This window comes from Periophthalmus magnuspinnatus, chromosome 2, assembly GCF_009829125.3.
Source record: "Periophthalmus magnuspinnatus isolate fPerMag1 chromosome 2, fPerMag1.2.pri, whole genome shotgun sequence".
Taxonomy (NCBI): domain Eukaryota; kingdom Metazoa; phylum Chordata; class Actinopteri; order Gobiiformes; family Gobiidae; genus Periophthalmus; species Periophthalmus magnuspinnatus.
In genome coordinates, this window is record NC_047127.1 from 2,204,240 (window position 1) to 2,226,175 (window position 21,936).

Below are 21,936 nucleotides of genomic sequence, written 5' to 3' on the forward strand. Positions count from 1 at the left end.
ACCAGGACTAAACCAGGACTAAACCAGGACTAAACAAGGGCTAAACCGGGACTAAACAAGGGCTAAACCAGGACTAAAGCAGGACTAAACCGGGACTAAACAAGGGCTAAACCAGGACTAAACAAGGGCTAAACCAGGACTAAACAAGGGCTAAACTGGGACTAAACCGGGACTAAACCAGGACTAAAACACGTCTAAACCGGGACTAAACTGGGACTAAACCAGGACTAAACCGGGACTAAACCAGGACTAAACAAGGGCTAAAAAACAGGTCTAAACCAGGACTAAATCAAGACTAAATCAAGACTAAACCAGGTCTAAACCAGGACTAAACCAGGACTAAACCAGGGACTAAACCAAGACTAAACCAAGACTAAACCAGGTCTAAACCAGGACTAAACCAGGACTAAAAAGAGGGACTAAACCAGGACTAAACCTGGACTAAACCTGGACTAAACCAGGTCTAAACCAGGACTAAACCAGGACTAAACCAGGTCTAAACCAGGACTAAACCAGGACTAAAAACAGGGACTAAACCAGGACTAAACCTGGACTAAACCTGGACTAAACCAGGGCTAAACCAGGTCTAAACCAGGACTAAAAACAGGGACTAAACCTGGACTAAACCTGGACTAAACCTGGACTAAACCAGGACTAAACCAGGACTAAAAACAGGGACTAAACCAGGACTAAACCTGGACTAAACCTGGACTAAACCTGGACTAAACCTGGACTAAACCTGGACTAAACCAGGACTAAACCAGGTCTAAACATGTTGAATCAGTGTTTGTTCAGTTTAAGTCTCTCTCTTCCTGAAGATGTGACTCAGGCCTCGACTTTGACAAAGTTTAAATCCAAACTGTTTATCTGTGACTGAACGGGGTTTATTCTGCACTTTTCTCCTTTAAAATTCATTTTCTGTTGATTATTTATATTTTGTCGTGTTGTGATTTTAACGTCTTTCTTATTCTGTAAAACACACTGAATCACCTCGTGTACAAATACATGGACACTGAGGCGTTCCCAATCCGGCCGATGAACCACTGTTTTCCCAACGTTTACTTCGCCATTTTTGCTCCGAAAATAGCCTAAAAGCCGTCGTTCCCGCCCAACATTTCGCGGCGTGATTTTGTATCATTTGGTCGTTCTCTCGGAGCCATTTGGAGCCATTTCGGAGCCGGCCGGAGTTACACTAATCCAACCGACGGAAATGGGTCAGAGAGGAGGGAAAGTACGGCTCCGTGGCAGGTTTGCGTCTCCAGGTTGAAGCACAAATCTGTTCCGGATCCGGGAGAACGGGAACGCTGACGTCTGTATCCCGAATCATTTCTTCATTGGGATAAATTGCGAGCTCGTCTTTATTAAACCTATCAAAAGATTCTAATCAAAAAAAGCCAAGATCTCCGGCTCCATCTGTCCGTTTCATTTCCTGCGAGCGCCGCTGAGACTTACGCCGGAGCGGGAAAAGAAATGAGCTCCGTTTGCAGTTGATTTGGGGTTTGAACATTTGTAAGCGTCAATATTCAAAGCCAAAAGGATGAAAAAAATATAAGACGCGGCGACGGATCCCACAGAACAACAACGTGATTTTACAGAGCGGAGAATCGACTAAAGGCGTCCAGACGAGGAAGGTAACGAGGCGCAAGGAGTAAAAGAATGTACTCAAGGAGGATTTTGAAGAAAAGTAAAAGTAAAAAGTACTTTTCGGATAATTTGAGGGGTTGTTTTTACCGTGTTTGTGGAAAAAATCCTGACTAAAGTTTGCAAATTCAAGCTTCGGGTTTGAGTAGAACAAAAATAAATCCACAAAAATGAACAAAACAAACCTAAATAAATAAATACACAAGAAAAGAATAAATAAATACGCAAAAATAGATAGAAATACACAAAAATGAACAAAAAAAATCTAAAATAAATGCTTAAAAAATAAATACATACACAAAAATGAACAAAACAAACAAAAATAAATAAATACACAAGAAAAGAATAAATAAATACACAAAAATAGATAGAAATACACAAAAATGAACAAAAAAATGTAAAATAAATACTCAAAAAATAAATAAATACACAAAAATGAACAAAACAAACAAAAATAAATAAATACACAAGAAAAGAATAAATAAATACGCAAAAATAGATAGAAATACACAAAAATGAACAAAAAAATCTAAAATAAATACTAAAAAAATAAATAAATACACAAAAATGAACGAAACAAACAAAAATAAATAGATACACAAGAAAAGAATAAATAAATATGCAAAAATAGATAGAAATACACAAAAATGAACAAAAAAAATCTAAAATAAATGCTCAAAAAATAAATAAATACACAAAAATGAACAAAACAAACAAAAATAAATAAATACACAAGAAAAGAATAAATAAATACGCAAAAATAGATAGAAATACACAAAAATGAACAAAAAAATCTAAAATAAATGCTCAAAAAATAAATAAATACACAAAAATGAACAAAACAAACAAAAATAAATAAATACACAAGAAAAGAATAAATAAATACGCAAAAATAGATAGAAATACACAAAAATGAACAAAAAAAATCTAAAATAAATGCTCAAAAAATAAATAAATACACAAAAATCTTAAGAAAAACCTAAGAAGAAATGGGTTTTTATTGTTACTGTGAACAAAATGTCTGTACTTTAACAAATTAACAACACTTGTGTGAAATACATGTTTAAAACAGGTACTTTAACACTCTGAAGTCAATTTTTACATGAAACTTTTACTTGTACTTAAGTAAAAATACAGATACAGAGGCACAAAGTTCCTCCAGTAAAAGTAACATCTGAAAAAATCTATGAGTCACTTTTTGCCTTTGTGTTTTTCCTTAAGTAGAAGTAAAAGTTTCATGTAAAAATCTACTTCAAGGTATTAAAGTACCAGTTTAAACATGTACTTTACCACTGTTTAAAAGTAAAAAGTAAAGTATTTGACAAAAGTGTTATAGAAGTAGTATAAAAGTCGTGTGTGAGAGTTGGAGATTGTCTGTTATTATTGTTGTAATCTTGATTTTATTGACACAAGAGCAAAATAAAACCCCAGGATCAAGTCGAGCTCATTTAAGACCCAAATGACGAGTCCGACAGCAGCAGATACAGAGAGGACACGGTTTTTAAAGTGAACAGGAGCCAGAGTCGACGGAGCGCGGCGGCTAGCATGTTAGCTAGGTCCATTTATATATACAGTCTATGAGCGCGGCACTAAATTTCCATATCATCCCACGCCTGAAGGACTACAGCCGCTCCTCAGGTCACGTGATCCTGGCTGTTTCCTGGTTCACCTCTGCTCTGGCTCTTCCCCAACTCCCCTCTTCTCTGGAACAGTGGGTTTGGTTTTGAGCGGCTCTTCCCTGGCTCGTCCCTGGCTCCCCTCTTCTCTGGGACAGTGAGTTTGCCCTGAGCGTCTTTATCTCTGGCTCTTCCCTGAATCTTCCCCGGCTCTTCCCTGGGACAGCGGGTTCGTCCTGAGCAGCTCCTTCTCCCTGGCTCTTCCCTGGCTCTTCCCTGGCTCCCTTCTTCTCTAGGACAGCGGGTTCGTCCTGAGCAGCTCCTTCTCTCTGGCTCTTTCCCAGCTACCCTCTTCTATGGGACACCTCTTCCCTGGCTCGTCCCCGGCTCTTCCCTGGCTCGTCCCCGGCTCTTCCCCGGCTCCCCTCTTCTCTGGGACAGCGGGTTTGTCCTGAGTGTCTTTCTCTCTGGTTCGTCCCTGAGTTTTTCTCTCTGGCTCTTCCCTGAATCTTCCCCGGCTCTTCCCTGATTCTCCTCTTCTCTGGGACAGCGGGTTTGTCCTGAGCGTCTTTCTCTCTGGTTCTTCCCTAGCTCTTTCTCTCTGGCTCTTCCCCGGCTCTTCCCTGGCTCCCCTCTTCTCTGGGACGGCAGATTCGTCCTGAGCGCCTCTTTCTGTCCAGCACTTCCCTGGCTCTTCCCTGGCTCTTCCCTGGCTCTTCCCTGGCTCTTCCCTGGCTCTTCCCTGGCTCTTCCCTCACACCCCTCTCCTCCGGGACGCCGTCTCCCTCCTCAGCTCCTCTCTCTCCGTGTGGTCCATGTCTTCGCTCGTTCAAATCAAACTCAAACATCTGTTGATCCTGGCGCGTCTCGTCGAAGTTAAATATTGAGACGACCTGGCGGCGCGTACGTCCGCCGTATGTTTGCGCGCTTTTTTTCACGAGATTCAGACACTTAACGAGACCTACTGGGACGAGCGGGAAATCTGCGCACCCTCGAAATCAATTTGGCGCACGCCGTTTTTTGAGAAGCAAATGTCAGATTTACATAGAAGAGGCCTCGGAAGAGAAGAGCGGCTTAAACAGGCATCAAGCGAACGCGAGATCGTAGAAATAATTGGATAGTGAAGATTAATGATGTTGCCGTGTGTTTGTGAGCGCAGAACAGTGGCAGCTCTATAATTAGGCCTAAGAGTCTGACTGCTCTGAGGGGTAAACGTCCACCGAGGGAAGAACGGAGCGCACACGGAGCAGATGTGACTGAAACCAACCGTGCAACGACAAGTTATTAATATAATCTCCAGCTCTGGATCCCAAACTGACAGGACGTCGTCTCCGGGCCGAGTCTGAGCATCGGGATTCATTTAAGACAATAAAATAAAAATAAAAAACGGCAGGAAGTGTGGCTCTTTATCCCACTGCTCCCAAACGCTGAGGTGGACTAATCTAAAAAGACCAGAGACACAGCAGCAGCAGCAGCAGCTCGTGTAAATAAAACCCACGGGGGGTCACGACAGATACGCCACAACAAATACGCTACAAAAGCAATTATTCAGTCGAGCTAAAGGAAAGAATACGTCAGACTGGAGCTCAACAAAGCGCACGATTAAAAGAAATACACAGACGGTCCCATTGTCCTCAGTTCGTGTTCTCGTAGGGATCGTTTTACAGGTGGCCGCTTCGTACAAACTTGTCTGGGATGCAATAAACGTCGGGAAAATCGGGATGCGTGGGGCGTTTAACTGGGACGGCGGTGTATTTTGACTCTCGCACACCTGGGGGACCGTTCTGAAGAGGTCGGACCGCGGGTGGCGCTGTCGTTCCGTGTCCAGCGGTAAAAACGCAGCGCGAAACTGGTTTAAATCGGATGTACGGATGAGTCGCAGTAACATCACGTGACCACTATGAGGAAGAGCGCTAGAGAGCAGTCGGAATGGGAAGTGCATGAAAACAAACTAAATCTAGGACTGGAAAAAGAATCTATTAAACTAAAAAATAAATAAATAAATACAAAAAATTATATAAATAAATAATAAATAAATAATAAATAAATAATAAATAAATAATAAATAAAATAAAAACAAGAAAACCACTCACACACTTTAAGACTTTACGAAAGATGTGAGTCTGATTGACAGGTGGATTAGCCAATCAGGAGGCTCAAAAACATGGCGGGTTTCTGCAGAATCAAAAAAACGAAGCCTAAATCTGTTAATCTGAGGTGATTGAAATGTGATTTTATTCGTAAATCACAAGTGACCAATGAAATAAACGGATCCGATTGGACGTTTGACCGAGTTTGAGACGTGACGGAGGACGAGGACCAAACATTTGTATAAAAAACACAACGAGAAATCAGTCTGGATTTGACAAACGAGCAAAATCTGGTAAAAAAAACCCAACAAAACGCTGAATCTGAAACGTCTGGTGTCGTCTTCCGTTGGGGTATTTCATCCTTTCATCTTTTGCCGCTCGTATAGTTTTGTACTTTCACATTTGTGTATTTAGAACAACCTTAGATCAAGACTAACATTTAAACATAAAAGAATCGACTCAATACTACCGATTCCGATACCACGATGATGATAAAACACTTTCTTTAGACGATAGAATGTGAGGTTCATTGTGGTCCGTGGGTTTTTACAAGTCTCTGTGTCTTAAACTTGTGAAAAATACAGATAAACAAATTCAGGAAAGGTTCATTTTTGACCCGTGAATACGACTTTTGTAGCATCGATACCATAGACATTTAGCTAACCTGCTCGGCGCCGCGTTCCAAACAGGAAGTGATCATGTTTGCGCTTCCTGCTCCATCGACTCTGGCTCCAATTCACTTTCTATTGAAAAACTGCCGCTGTCAGACTCGTCATTTTGGTCTTAAATGTTCGTATTAACCCTCTACATGATCCTGTTTTTTTTTATTTCACTATTGTGTCTGTAAATCAAGATATGAACAATAAAAACAGACAAATCAGGCGTCTTCTTTCCCTGAGGTCACTCCCGTTAGCGTTAGCAACAGGTTTGATTGACAGCGTTGCTAAGCGCTCGCTCCTTGCTAAACCAGCGCTGCGGATGGAAAAGGGCGTTACCTCCAACAGCCTTGGTCTTGATTGACTCTTTGGTTGCTATGACACTCGGGGTCAGAAGTCCAAATATGAAACTCTGCTCCGAATTCGCCGCTATAACTGCTAGCCTCGATTAGCTTCACTTTGCAAAAAAAGCCAAAACGCTAAATATTTTGTGTTTAATATTCCTGTTCATACTTTTTGTGCGATACTTCACCTCAACCAAGATGTTTGCAGATGTGTTTTTGGCACATTCCCAGTGGATAAAATACACAGGTAGATTTATTTTATTTTATTTTATTTTTATCAATATCGCCCACGTCTGTCCGTCAAAGTTCACTGCGCAAACCTAAACACTTTTTATTTCACTATTGTCCCTGTAAATCAAGATATAAACATTAAAAACAGACAAATCAGACGCCTTCTTTCCCTGATGTCGCTCCTGCTAGCGTTAGCAACAGGTTTGATTGACAGCGTTGCTATGCGTCCGCCCCCCGCTAAACCAGCGCTGCGGACAAAAAACTGCGTCATCGTCAACAACCTCGCTCCGGATTGGCTCTTCGGTTGCTACGATACTCACGTTTGTAATTCCAAACACGAAACTCAGCTCCAAATTCGTCGCCCTACCCTCGATGAGCTTCATATCTAGTTTCGATACTAGTCCTAGTATCTGCGCGTCGAGACTTCCGCGTGCCGTACTGGAGAGGTTCTTGCGCGGATAAAAATGTGTTTGGAAAGTCTTGTGAGGCGTCGCGCAAACAGGTTTTTCCGCGGGAGCTGGTGTTTGAGTGCAGATGGCGCCGAATATGTTTTACAGGCCACACAGCTTCCAAATCAGCTCGGCTTAATCCAGGACAAGTTTCAATTCTGAAGCTCCAAATGAAACTGACGAGGTGCCTGTGCGGTGGGCCAGATAAGACTCCCTCCCTCCCTCTTCCTCCATCCTTCGCTCTCCCTCTCTTTTCCTCGGTAGGCGACGGACGCTCGTGCACGCCGCCGCGCCCGCCCGCGTACGACCGGTGCAATGAAAATCCAATCATCTCAGCGAGCCAGGGGGAACCGAGAGCCATCAAGAGCCACAGCGGCCAACGCGGGCACCGGGGGAGTCCCATCATCGGAACCCAATTAAAAAAGAAGCAGGACGCGGCGACTTGGGCTGCGGTCACGCCACGTCGGGAATTCGCCGCCGTCACGTGGGCACGGAGGGGCGCGGGGGGGCAGGACGGTCTGCGACATCCAACCTCGTGAAATCATAATCCAGCCTCTTAAAATCCGACAAACAGGTTCAAAACAAAGAACAGAGGCAGATTCCCGATGCCGGAATTTCGCATGTTGCTTCCGGGAACGCCGCCATGCCTGAAGAAACACAACAGACGGCATATGGCGAAGGAGTCCAGCTAAAACTAGAGCAGCCGCGCGCCCGTCCCGTCCTGCCAAAGCGTCAAGGAGCAGATCACTGTCCCACACTCATTAACACTCGGCGAAGTGCGAACGCCGGCAATCAAACGGCGAGTTCGCTTTCGATTATTTGGCGATAGTGTTCAAAGTAAACGGCCTGGATGTGTGTGTTTGTGTGTGTGTGTTTATTTGTGTGTGTGTGTGTGAGATGTACGTCAGTGTGTGTGTGTGTGTGTGTGTCTTTGGATTTAAATATGTCAGCGATCGTTTGGTCTAAAAATCTGAGACGTTATCCTACGAGTCGATGAAGAGGTGAAGAGACGTGATCTGTGCACAGGAGTCTATCGCTCTAAGAAAGACGAGAGGAGAGAGGAGAGAGAGGGAGGAGAGGGGAAAGACAGAGAGGAGATACAGAGAGACGGAGGATAGATAGAGAGACGGAGGGTAGGAAGAGAGAGAGAGACAGAGGGCAGGTATAGAGAGAGACGGAGAGATGATAGAGATGGAGTGCAGGTATAGAGAGAGATGGAGAGGAGATAGAGTGAGATGGAGGGCAGCTAGAGAGACAGAGGGGACGTAGAGAGAGACGGAGGGCAGGAAGAGAGAGAGAGACAGAGGGCAGGTATAGAGAGAGATGGAGGGCAGATAGAGATGGAGAAGAGGTAGAGAGACAGAGGGCAGGTATAGAGAGAGACAGAGTGAAGATAGAGATAGAGAGGAGGTAGAGTGAGATGGAGGGCAGCTAGAGAGAGACGGAGGGGACGTAGAGAGAGACAGAGGGCAGGTATAGAGAGACGGAGGGCAGAGAGAGAGATGGAGGGCAGATAAAGAGAGACGGAGGGCAGATAGAGAGAGACGGAGGGCAGATAAAGAGAGACGGAGGGCAGATAGAGAGAGACGGAGGGCAGAGAGAGACGGAGGGCAGAGAGAGACGGAGGGCAGGTAAGAGACAGAGGGTAGAGATAGAGAGACTGAGGGTAGATGCAGGGAGATGGAGGGCGGGTAAAGAGAGAGACGAGGGCAGGTAGAGAGAGAGATGAGGGCAGGTAAGAGACAGAGGGTAGAGATAGAGAGACTGTGGGTAGATGCAGAGAGACGGAGGGCAGATAAAGGGAGACGGAGGGCAGATAGAGAGAGATGGAGGGCAGGTAAGAGACAGAGGGTAGAGATAGAGAGACTGAGGGTAGATGCAGAGAGATGGAGGGCAGGTAAAGAGAGAGACGAGGGCAGGTAGAGAGTGCAGTGACTGAAAACAGCATTTATTTTCTTTAAAAATAAAATAAGACAAAACTGATCCACGTGTGTCCGACTACGACCTGCAAAAAGTCACATTAAATAATTTGTATTTCCAACCAGGACAAATATCGACTGAAGTGATATTTTGGAAGTCGATATGTGATCCAGAAAAAATGTTCAGGATCGGTGCATCCCTAGTAAAAGAGAAAAATAAGAGAGGGGCAAAAGAAGAGAATGGGGAGAGGGAAAGAGGAGAGGGGAGTGTGGGGGATGGAGAGAAGAGAGACAGTTAAGAGAGGGAAGAGAGAGTGAAGGGGACGACAGAAAAGGTCACACAGGAAGAGCGAGGGGGAGGGGTAAAGAGAGAGAGACACGCAGAGACAGGTAGATGAGGGAGAAAAGATGAGGAAACTGGGATAGAGGGAGAGATAGAAGAGGAAGAGATGGGGAAGGCAATGAAGAGGGGTAAGAGAGAGACGAAACAGAGAGAACTGAAGAAGATGGAGAGAGCAAGAGGGGCAACAGAAAGAGGGAGATATGCGAGAGAGAGAGAGAAGAGGAGGAAACGGAGTGTGAGAAAGGCGTCGGAGAGAGACACAAAGATAGATGAGAGAGAGACAAGAGGGGAAACAGGGAAAACAAGGAAGGGGTAAGAGAGAGAGAGACAGAGATAAACAGATGAGAGAGAGAAGAGGAGGAGACAGGGAGAGTGAGGGAGAAGGGTAAGAGAAATAGGGAAAGCTGAAAGATCAACAGAGTGAAAAGAAAGATGGGAAACGGGGAGCGCGTCGAAGAGGGGAAAGAGAGAGAGTTGTATGATAGCAGGAGTGGGAGAGAGAGGAGGGAGAGACACGCAGAGATAGACAGATGAGAGAGAGAAGATAGGAGATGGGAAGAGGGAGGAAGAGGGGTCAGAGAGAGACACTCAGTTAAGAGAGGGAAGAGGAGGAGATGGAGAGGGCAACGAAGTGGACTAAGAGAGAGGGGTAAGAGAGAGACACACAAATACGTGCAGAGAGAGAGATGAGCAAGGAGGAGGAGATGGGGAGAGAGGTAAAAGAGAGAGAGACACACAGAAAGAGACAGATGAGAGAAGGGAGCGGGCTAAGAGAGAGGGGTAAGAGAGAGGCAAACAAATACATGCAGAGAGAGATGAGAGAGGAAGAGATGGGGAGAGAGGTAAAAGAGAGAGAGACACACACAAAGATAGACAGATGAGAAAGAGAAGTGGGGTAGAAGAGGAAGGAATGAGGAGAGCGAGGAAGAGGGGTGAGAGAGACGCAGGATAAACAGACGAGAGAGAGAAGAGGAGAAGATAAGGAGAGCGAGGAAGAGGGGTGAGAGAGAGACATACACACGGAGATAAACAGACGAGAGAGAAGAGGAGGAGACAGGGAGAGCGAGGGAGAGGGGTAAGAGAAACAGACATTGACAGAGAGAGATGAGAGCAGCGTGGGTCACATCAGACCGTCCCGAGAGAAAGTCCGCACAGATCAAGATGGCCGCCCTCTGACCGCTCGTAAACTCCGGGGTTTGGAGACGAACGAGCGGCCGGACACAAAACATTCATATAAAAACGGCGGCTGCGCGAGACCGGCCTCCTGCGGCTTTCGTGTCGTCGCTAAATTAAATAACACGACCATCAATTATTTCGAAAAGGGTCAAGCGAGCCGCGGTGACGCTCCGATCCCGAGAGGAAAGCGATCCTGGCGACAGAAGAGGCGGCGTGAAAACAGACTGCGCGACTGAATATGGACGTCTTAATCATCGAGAGTCCCCCGTGTGTCGTTAAAACAACCTTCAGCTAAAGTAAAGTACGGCGTCCGCGCGTGACCACGGACGGCGAGGACGTGGACGGAGCGAGCGTGACGTCACCCGCGGCGTTCAGCTCCGTTCAGCTCGAGTGAGGCTAATCGAGGCTAGCGGGTGCAGCGACGGCGAATTTGGAGGAGAGTTTTACGTTTGGAATTTCGAACACGGGTATCATAGCAACCAAAGAGCCAATCAGGAGCGAGTGGGAGTGGCCTCGGGGAAAGAAGGCGCCTGATTTGTCGATTATTAATGTTCATGTCTTGATTTAAGAAATAAAATAGCGAAATAAAAACCACAGGATCACAGTTTTGGTGGGAACAGCGGAGGAGAACGCTGGTATTTGTAGTTTTTCAGTGAGAAAATAAGATATAGAGAATGAAAATGGGGGAAAATGAATGAATAAAATAAAATAAAATAAAAATTACATTTAAAATAAAATAATACATAAAAATATAAAAATATAAATAAATAAATAACAATTAATACAAAAATAAAAAATAAAAATAATAAACTCAAAATAACAAAAAAACAACAAAAAAACAATATAAGAAAAAATAAAATGAACTCAAAATAATGAGAAAAAAAAACTAAAATGCTAAAAATAATGAAAAAAAATAATACAAAAAACTCCCTCAAAATAACAAAAGTAAATAAATAACAATTAATACAAAAATAAAAATAAATAAATAAATAAATAAAATAATAAATAAGTAAAAAAAATAATATTGATGATAATAATATAATATAAAAATAAAAAATTTAAATAAATGTTGATGTGACAATGATGCCCAGTTGTTGTTTTTCTGTCATTTTTACTTCTTCCTCTGAACATTTAAAGCTGCAGTGTCATGTCCCTCATTTTCAAACACAAAATGGACTTAACACGATTGACTAAAACTCAGGAGCCTCCACCTCCACCTCCACCTTCTCCTCTCCAGCCAATCACAGCCCACCTCAACCACACCTGTAATTACCCAGAATCCCTGTTTATACATTTACACAAGCCCCTCCCTCTCACTCATCTGTCGTTCTTCTTCTCCTCCTCCGTCTCTCTCCAGCCTCCACACCTCCTCACATCACCACAAACATAATCTCCGCTCCGTCCACGACAAAACGACTCCCGAGACCGAAGACGCCGCGACCGAAAGACGACAAAAAAACTCAAGGTAAAAACGCGATCCCGACGCTCAGACTTAAGCTGAACGCGACGCAGCTTCTGACATGAAAAACCGCGCTGACATTTGACAAGTTAAGCCGTAGTCGAGGGGCAAAAAAAAATAAAAAAACGCTTTCCCCGGGGGCCCCCAAATGTCAGGACTGAAATGACAGATTTTCCTGTTAAATTGTGTTGACAGGAAACGCTACGGCGAGCGAGGGAGCGAGGAGCGAGGAGCGAGGAGTGAGGAGCGAGCGGGCGCCACTATCGAGAACAAGTTAATAAGCTGGTTTGTAATATCATTTGCAACGTGCTCTTTACCAACGCCATTCATCAACGTCACGCTCGGTTCATCGCGGCGTGGGGAGGCCAGGTAGCGCCGCGAAATCCAATCCACTTCCACGACCAAAATATGATGTAATTAAAGAGGACGGGTTGAGCCGCGGGGCTTTTCTCGCCGATTCATTTGGGGCCATTTTGTCCGTAACGCTGGCAGGAGAAACCGTGGAGAAAGGAGGCGCCGGATTTGTCTGTTATTAATGTTCATATCTTTACGTTTGGTATCATAGCAACCAAAAAGCCAATCAGGAGCGAGTGGGAGTGGCCTCGGGGAAAGAAGGCGATATGTGATTTGTCGATTATTAATGTTCATGTCTTGTTTTAAGAAATGAAATAGCGAAATAAAAAACCCAGGATCATAAAAAAAAAAATAAAAAAAAACAAAACCTCAATATAACAAAAAATAAAATTAACTCAAAATAATGAGGAAAAAAAAATAAAAAACAAACAAAACTCTAAAAAAAAATTAAAAAATAATACGAAAAAACCCCTCAAAATAACAAAAGTAAATAAATAATAATAAACTCAAAATAACTAAAAAAAAACAATATAAGAAAAAATAAAATGAACTCAAAATAATGAGAAAAAAACAAACAAAAACGCTAAAAATAATGAAAAAAAAAAAAAAAACTCCCCCAAAATAACAAAAGTAAATAAATAACAATAAACTCATAATAACTGAAAAAAAATAAATAAAACAAAAATAAAAACCAACACCAGGATCATGTAGAATTTTTAAAAACACTAAAACAAACGCCTCCATTTTGTCCGTAGCGTAGCATGTTAGCGCTAGTGATCGATGACACCCGGGACGCCGCCACCGCCGCGCAAACGTCTCTCGCGAGGCTCGGACCGGTTAAACCCGAGCTCATTAAACGCGCAGTCGTGGTTGGCATTTTTCTTCGCCGATTGCCAATAACGCAGTTTACTAGAGCGCCCCCTGTGAGCCGGAGTTCGACGACGCGGTGAAAGCGAGGTCGGGCACGCGTCGATAATGAAGTTTACCTAGACCTCTTTGTGTTTAAAAAAAAAACAAAAAAAAACAGGACGGGCATTGATTTTCGAGACGTCAGGAGCGAGCGTTCTTCAGGGACGAGCGCCGCGCGACGAATCGATTCACATCAGGCTCATGATCGTTTGGGAAAGAAAAGCCAGATTCTGTGTCAGGAAAACATCAGACGCTCCGGAGCTCAGCCAATTTAAAATATTTTAGTATCGAGCCAATAAAAACACACCGGGACGTCATTACTGCTGTGGAGGAGGGTCTGCCACCTGCTCGTCTCTATGGAGATGGTATTATTTTGTCTAGAATGTTCCACTCTATGGCATTAAACTTACACAAAAAAAAAAAAGTTAGTATCAAGCCAATAAAAACACATAGAACAACAAACAACTCATAACTCAGACGCTATTACAGCTCTGGAGGAGTGGAGGGTCTGCCACCTGCTCGTCTCTATGGAGATGTAATTGCTTTATCTAAAATGTTCCACTGTATGGCATTAAACTTATGCAAACAAAACAAACAAATATTAGTTTTTGTTCGTACTGAGCCAATAAAACAAATACAACAAACTCATAACTCAGACGCCATTACTGCTTTACTGGAGTGGAGGGTCTGCCACCTGCTCGTCTCCATGGAGATGTTATTGTCTTGTGTAGAATGTCCCACTATATGGCATTAAACTTATACAAGATAAATAAATACAGTTTAAAAAAAAAAAAGAAAAAGTTCTATGTTTTGTTGGCTTGATACGATCAAACACAAAACTCTGACACCATTGCTGCTCTGGAGGAGGGTCTGCCACCTGCTCGTCTCCATGGAGATGTTACGCCTTTGTGTAGAATGTTCCACTGTAGGGCATTAAACTTGTATATCACGGCATAACATATACAAAAAAATAAAAGGGGGGGGCGACAGTGGCTCAGTGGTTAGAGTGTTGGTCCCAACCCGAAGGTCAGAGGATCGAGTCCCGCTCTGACCAAGTTCTGTCATTGTGTCCTTAGGCAAGACACTTCACCCACATTGCCTAGTATGAAAGTGGTGTGTGCGTGAATGACAGGTGGTGGTCGGAGGCGCAGATTGGCAGCCTCGCTAACGTCAGTCTGCTCCAGGGCAGCTGTGGCTACAATAGTTTCTTACATCACCAAGTGTGAAATGAATGAATAATGAGTCTAGTGTAGAGGCTTTGAGAGGACTGTGAAGAGCATTAAAGTGTAAGACATTATTATTATTATTATTATTATTATTATTATTATTATTATTATTATTATAAAATAAATTAGTTCCTAGTATTGAGCCAATAAAACAACTCACACAAAACTAGGAGGCCATGACTGCTCTGGTGGAGTGGAGGGTACACCACCTGCTTGCCACCTGTGTAGAATGTTCCACTGTACGGCATTAAACTTAAACAACGTTACTTAAACTTATAAAAAATAAATGAATTAATTTTAAAAAAAGGTTTCTATGTGGCTCAACACTAGGAACTGCTCTGGTGGAGTGGAGGGTCTGCCACCTGCTCGTCTCCATGGAGATGTTATTGCTTTGTCTAGAATGTTCCACTGTACGGCATTAATTAAGTTTATACAAAAAAATTAAATAAAATAAATGACTTGTTGCTGGTGTCAAACCAATAAAGCGGATACAACAAACTCAGACGCCATTACTGCTCTGGAGGAGGGTCTGCCACCTGCCCGTCTCCATGGAGATGTTATTCCTTTGTCTGTAATGTTCCACTGTAGGGCATTAAACTTACATATACACACACTGGCATAACACGGAGACAAGCGGGTAACGCAGTAAAAACACTTTAATGGAACATTTCAGGCAAAAACAAAAACAAACAAACCTCCAGCAAACGCAAACCCCGCACCGGAAAAGCTCCACAGTGCAGCTTTAAACTAAGACCAGGGAGCTGCGATCCATTTTCGTGCAGGATACATTACGCCTACGACGCCATAGCGCTCCAGAGTGCTCTTTTATTTATTCCCCTCCTTCCTGGGACGAGCTCCTCTTTGTATCTTAAGCGTCCTTTGCTGCGATCGTGTTAAACGTCGACGCAATTGCCCCCCGTCCTGTCGCGGGACGATAACTCACGCTGGCAGGTGCTGTACCGGGATAACCCTTTGAACGAGATCAATATAAACAGAATGAGCGCGGCTGTCCGGCCTTGTGATGTCACGCCAGGATGTTTTAGAAGCGTCCGGAGTAAAATACAACGATATAACGTAAAAAAAAAAAAACGTGTTTATTACGATCACTGAGACGCCAAACACGTGAACGAGGCGTCATTCAAACTCCAGATAAATGAGTCACTAAGGAACGTTTCAGATATTAAACGCTGACACAATATCGCTCGCCGTCTGGACCCTCGCCAAGTCCCGGGGCTTAAACGAGTCGACTTTGGCAGGGTCGCTGTTAATAACGACCTTTGCCGCGCTGTAAAAAGATTGAAAGAGAATCTCACAAAAGAGACGAGATTTTCACTTCCTTTTCAACTCCGGCGAACAATGTGGACAAGCATTGACGGCAGAGGACTTGAAGGAGACGTGCGGGATTCCGGGGTGATCGTGGTGGCGGCGGCGGCGGCGGAGACGGCGGCGGGGGGAGGGTTCGGGGGGGACGCAGCGGGATTCACGTTTCAAAGGAGACGTTGGGTATTTGAAATCTCTCCCAGTGGATTTTTTGGCGGGTTGAGCGCGCTGTTGAATGAATCGGCTCTTCTGAACGGCTCCTTAATGTTGAACCGTTGGAATCGGATCTCGTTTTGTAAAAGAGCCGGATCTTTTTCTTTGTAATTTGCGTGGATTTTTACACCGAACCGACGCAAGACTCAGCTCAGAAGTAAAAAAAGGCGACACGAGTGAAAGATTTGTGCATAAAAACTATTTAAAATCACAATAACAATGAATTTTTACATTATTATCGTTATAACGCAATGTTTTATTCAAATTACCCATAATTCCACAGGGTAAACACTCTCCCACTGTCAGTTTGAACCATTTTAAACATATCTGAGACTTGTTCAGCTCAATTTGTGATTAGTTTGTTGTTAAAATGAGCTTCTGTCATAAATAAACAGTAAAAGAGCCAGTCTTTTGAACGGCTCTTTGGAACGAACGGCTCCAACAGATTCGGATCCCATAAAAGAGCCGGAAGACTTAAAGGAGCCGTGCGTAATCCCGGTTAGAATGTCGCAGGAGGAGGCATTTGAAATCTCTCCCACTGGATTTTTGGAGGGTTTGAGAGCAACGAATCGGCTCTTCAGAACGGCTCCTTAATGTGAACTGTGGGAATCGGATCTCGTTTTTAAAAGAGCCGGATCTTTTTCATTGTGATTTGTCTGGATTTTTACACTGAAACGGCTGGAACGGTGCAAAACGTGAGCACAAAAACACATTTAAAACTACAATAACGATTCATTTTCACATTATTATCATTATAGCGCAATGTTTTATTCAGATTACCCATAATTCCAAAGGGTAAAGACTCTCCCACTGTCAGTTTGAACCATTTTAAACACATTTAAGCCTTTTTTTTGTAGGTAAAATGAGTTTCTGTCACGTAAAAGAGCCAGTTTTTTTAACAAATCCAACAGAATCGGATCCCACAAAAGAGCCGAAACTCCCATCTCTAGTATTAACAGAGGAAGACTTGAAGGAGCCGTGCGTAAATCTGAGTCCACGTTCCAAATGAATTGTTTGAAATGAGTCTGGATGGATTTTTGGGGGGTTTGAGCAATGAATCGGCTCTTCTGAACGGCTCCTTAAAGCGAACTGTAGGAATCGGATCTCATTTTTACACTGAACCAGCCAAATCGACGCAAAACTTGAGCACAAAAACATATTTAAAACCACAATAATGATTCATTTTTACATTATTATCATTATAGCGTAACATTTTATTCAGATTACCCATAATTCCAAAGGGTAAACACTGTCCCACTGTCAGTTTGAACCATTTTAAACACATTTAAGCCTTGTTCAGCCTTGTTTTTGTAGATAAAATGAGCTTCTGTACCATAAATAAACAGTAAAAGAGCCAGTTTTTTGAACAAATCCAACAGATTCGATTCCCATAAAAGAGCCGAAAGTCCCATCACTAGTACTGACAGTGGAAGACTTGAAGGAGCCGTGCGTAAATCCGAGTCCACGTTCCAAAGGAGGCGTATGAAATGAGTCGGGATGGATTTTTGGCGAGCTTGGGCAATGAATCGGCTCTTCTGAATGGCTCCTTAATGTGAACTGTTGGAATCAGATCTCTTTTTTAAAGAGCCGGATGTTTTTCTTTTTAATTTGCATGGATTTTTTACACTGAACTGACGCAAAACCGCATCTAAAATCACAATAACAATTCATTTTCACATTATTATCATTATAACAATGTTTTACTCAGATTACCCATAATTCCAAAGGGTGAAACTGACACTTCCACTGTCAGATTGAACCATTTTAAACACATTTAAGCCTTGTTTTTTTGTAGATAGATGAGATGAAATGAGTCTCTATCACATAAAAGAGCCAGTTTTTTTTAACAAATCCAACAGATTCGATTCCCATAAAAGAGCCGAACGTCCCATCTCTAGTATTAACAGAGGAAGACTTGAAGGAGCCGGTGCGTAAACCCGAGTCCACGCTCCAAAAGAGCCGTTTGAAATGAGTCTGGGTGGGTTTGTGCACAGACTGGACAGGACCCTGGGCAGGAGCTGTAGTTCTGACCCCACGAGCCCCAGATAAACCCCCATGCGCGCGTGCCAGGGGGGGGGGGGTTATACACTTCCTGTCCTGTGTTTCCTGCCCCCCTCACGTGCAGCAGACACTCACCCCTCAGCGCAGTAAAAACACACACAGAGCCGATGCGTTCCACTGGTCCACGTTCAGCCCCGGATGAATCATTGCGCGTGATTGTGCCTGATGCCATCCCGCAGAGCGCACACGGGAAACACAGAAATAACCCCCTGCCAGTGAAACAAAACCACGCGTGGATTCTATAGCTACATGTTGCAAACCCCCAAAAACGCGGACACAGACCTCCACAGATCCCCACGATGCACAAAAAAGTAGCAGCAAAACGCCAGGTGCAAACTGTTTCAAGACGTGACGAGGCTCAGGACGTGGACGCAAACCCCACGCGAGGCTAAAAAAAAATAAAAAATCCACGCGTTTGTCCCGAATGACAATAATCCAGCCACTTATTCAACTGTGGCACGTCCATCCAAGCGCACGAGACTCCGCTGCGTCTAATTAACGCACGTGAGCGCATCAAAACGGCTCAAAACAGCGGGAATATAAGCGTTTCCCTGCACCTACCTGCGTGTTTTTGCGTGTCCCCCCGTGGGTCCGCCTCTGGTCCCGCGGTGGTGACTTGTTCACGGGGGGGAGAAAAAGCTGCAGGTCCAGTTTTGTCCGCTCCGCACGACGTGGATTCCTCCTCTGACCGCGCCGCGTCTGGATGAGAGGAGCGCGCGAGGAGGAGAAGCGCGTGCGGAGAGGAGAGGCGGCCAATCAGAGCGCAGGACGGAGGAGAGGGGCGCGCGAGGGAAGAGGGGGGGGGAGAGAGGGACGCGCGAGGCTCACTGCGCGCGGAGGATCATGGTCTGTGTGGAGAGGGATCGAGTTTGGAGAAACGTGGAGCTGATTCAGAAGATGCGCGAGGACAGGTGTGTGTGGTGTGTGTGTTGTGTGTGTGTGGTGTGTGTGTTGGGTGGGGGTGTGTGTGTGTGTGTGTGTGTGTGTTGTGTGTGTGTGTGTGTTTTGTATCTGGTCATTCGTTTGGATCGTGACGCTGCGGGAGGAAACATCTGGGCCAAGAGTTTTGTGACAGTTTTATGCGGGAAAAATGGTGTTAAACTGGAAATGTAAGAGTTTGTGAGTCTGAAGTGAAATGTTCCATCTCCTGAGTCAATGAGTGTTACAGAAGTGAAGACAATTAAATAAGATGGAAGAAATGTGTTTAAAGGGCCGTTTAAAAGTGTGTAAGATGATTTAAAGGGCCCATATTACACTGATTAAAGGGCCCATATTAAAGGGCCCATATTACACCATGTTAAAGGCCCATTTTACAGCATTTGATAGGGCCCATGCTACACTGTTTTAAATTACCCATATTACAGTTTTATAAGGCCCATTTTAAAGGGCCCATGTTACATTGATTTAAAGGGCCCATGTTACACTGATTCAAAAGGCCCATATTAAAGGGCCCACTATTTTAAAGTGCATATATTAAAGGGCCCATGTTACGCTGATGTAAAAGGCCCATATTAAATGGCCCATATTACACTACTTTAAAGGGCCCATCTTGCACTGTTTTAAAAAGCTCATATTAAAGGGCCCATATTACAGCATTTTAAAGGGCCCATATGACAGTTTTAAAGGGCCCACTGTTTTAAAGGGCCCATATTACACAGTTTTAAAGGGCCCATATTAAAGGGCCCATATTACACCTTTTTAAACGGCCCATATTACACCATATTCAAGGGCCCATGTTACACAGTTTTAAAAGGCCCATGTTAAAGGGCCCATATTACACTGTTTTAATGGGCCCACATTACACCATATTGAAGGGCCCATGTTACACAGTTTTAAAAGGCCCATATTAAAGGGCCCATATCACACCATGTTAAAGGGCCCATATTACACCATGTTAAAGGGCCCGTATTACACTGTTTTAAAGGGCCCACATTACATTGTTTTAAAGGGCCCACATTACACTGTTTTAAAGGGCCCATATTACACTGTTTTAAAGGCCCATATTACACTTTTAATGGGCCCACATTACACTGTTTTAAAGGGCCCACATTACACTGTTTTAAAGGGCCCACATTACACTGTTTTAAAGGGCCCATATTACACTGTTTTAAAGGGCACATATTAAAGGGCCCACATTACACTGTTTTAAAGGCCCATATTACACTGTTTTAAAGGCCCATATTACACTGTTTTAATGGGCCCACATTACACTGTTTTAAAGGGCCCATATTACACCATGTTAAAGGCCCATATTACACTGTTTTAAAGGGCCCATATTACACTGTTTTAAAGGGCCCATATTACACCATGTTAAAGGCCCATATTACACTTTTAAAGGGCCCATATTACACTGTTTTAAAGGGCCCACATTACACCATGTTAAAGGGCCCATATTCCACTGTTTAAAGGGCCCATATTACACTGTTTTAAAGGCCCATATTACACTGTTTTAAAGGGCCCATATTACACTGTTTTAAAGGGCCCATATTACACTGTTTTAAAGGGCCCATATTACACCATGTTAAAGGCCCATATTACACTTTTAAAGGGCCCATATTACACTGTTTTAAAGGGCCCACATTACACCATGTTAAAGGGCCCATATTCCACTGTTTAAAGGGCCCATATTACACTGTTTTAAAGGCCCATATTACACTGTTTTAATGGGCCCACATTACACTGTTTTAAAGGGCCCACATTACACTGTTTTAAAGGGCCCATATTAAAGGGCCCATATTACACTGTTTTAAAGGGCCCATATTACACTGTTTTAAAGGGCCCACATTACACTGTTTTAAAGGGCCCATATTAAAGGGCCCATATTACACTGTTTTAAAGGGCCCACATTACACTGTTTTAAAGGGCCCATATTATCACAAGAGTCCATTTTGTAAACATTAAACTACAGCTTTACAGGGACACACTTTAACTTGGGCCATTTGGTCGCTGTGTTGACGCAGGAACCAGAAGAAGAAGAACATCTGTCTGAAGCGTCACGCCACCTAATGGTTAAATGTGTAACGCCTACATCGCCTGCTCTATCAGCGAGGAATCAATATCTGGCCCGTGTTATCTGGGTAGGTCATATATCACATTACCCGCGAGAGGTGACTGCGTTCTGCCGAGGATCACAACAAATCTTCCCCGTCTGGACACTTACTGATTAAAAAGTCATATTGTCCAGAGCCTCAAGATTTATTTGAAGAAGGAGACAAAATATAAATGGAAAAACCTTTATTTTGAGTCAAAGAAAAGCCGACAGCTATTTGTTCAAAGCCAGAAAACGCAGTCTGCAATTAACGTGGATTAATGTGGATTCTATGGGTTCGTTATGGAAAAAAAATACCATTAAAAGGCATTAATATCGAAACGTTGCCAAGGCACATAAAAGGTACATCGTTGTGTTTATTCTCGGCACTCCAGGTGCGTTCAACATCAAACATCTACGCATAGAAATAGCTAAAATATCAAATAAACCGGTACAAAAACGACCCCATTAAAACCAGAGCGCGCGAACTCTCCATAGACGTGCGTGTACTTGTGAGTCAATGTTGGATTTATGAGTTTTCGTTTTCATCTTCGTCGTCGTAGTAACGGTTCCTCTTGATCTGCTCCTCCACCGTCAGGCTTTCGTCATCGGCGTCGTCGTCGTGGGCCCACAGAGCGAAAGGGTCGTCGGCGTTCCCCGTCGCGACCCGCTCTTTAGTTTCGCTCGCTCTCAGATCCACGCCAAAGTCCAGAAGGTCATCGAGCGCGGACACGGTCGGCTTCTCATCGCGGGGCTTTGCATCAGATAACGCACCACAGCCGGTTGTACTCAGACCGGCGAAAATGTCCTCGAGGAAGCCGGGCGAGCTAATCTCTGGCTCCGTGGCCTCGTTTTGGAAAAGGAACCCTCCCTCGTCTGTCTCTCCGAAGAAATTCGAGCG

The 21,936-nt window shown here is 43.9% G+C and overlaps 1 long non-coding RNA gene across 1 annotated transcript in view; it reads right to left on the bottom strand.

Moving 5' to 3' along the window:
• Positions 1-467: 467 nt before the first annotated feature.
• LOC129456868 (uncharacterized) overlaps positions 468-21,936 on the bottom strand; it is a 118,034-nt gene continuing 96,565 nt past the window's right edge. Inside the window, exons 2-3 of the long non-coding RNA XR_008648988.1 lie at positions 645-678; positions 468-531 (exon numbers count right to left, since the gene is read on the bottom strand). This is a non-coding gene — a long non-coding RNA (uncharacterized LOC129456868). The remainder of the gene's footprint in view (positions 532-644; positions 679-21,936) is intronic.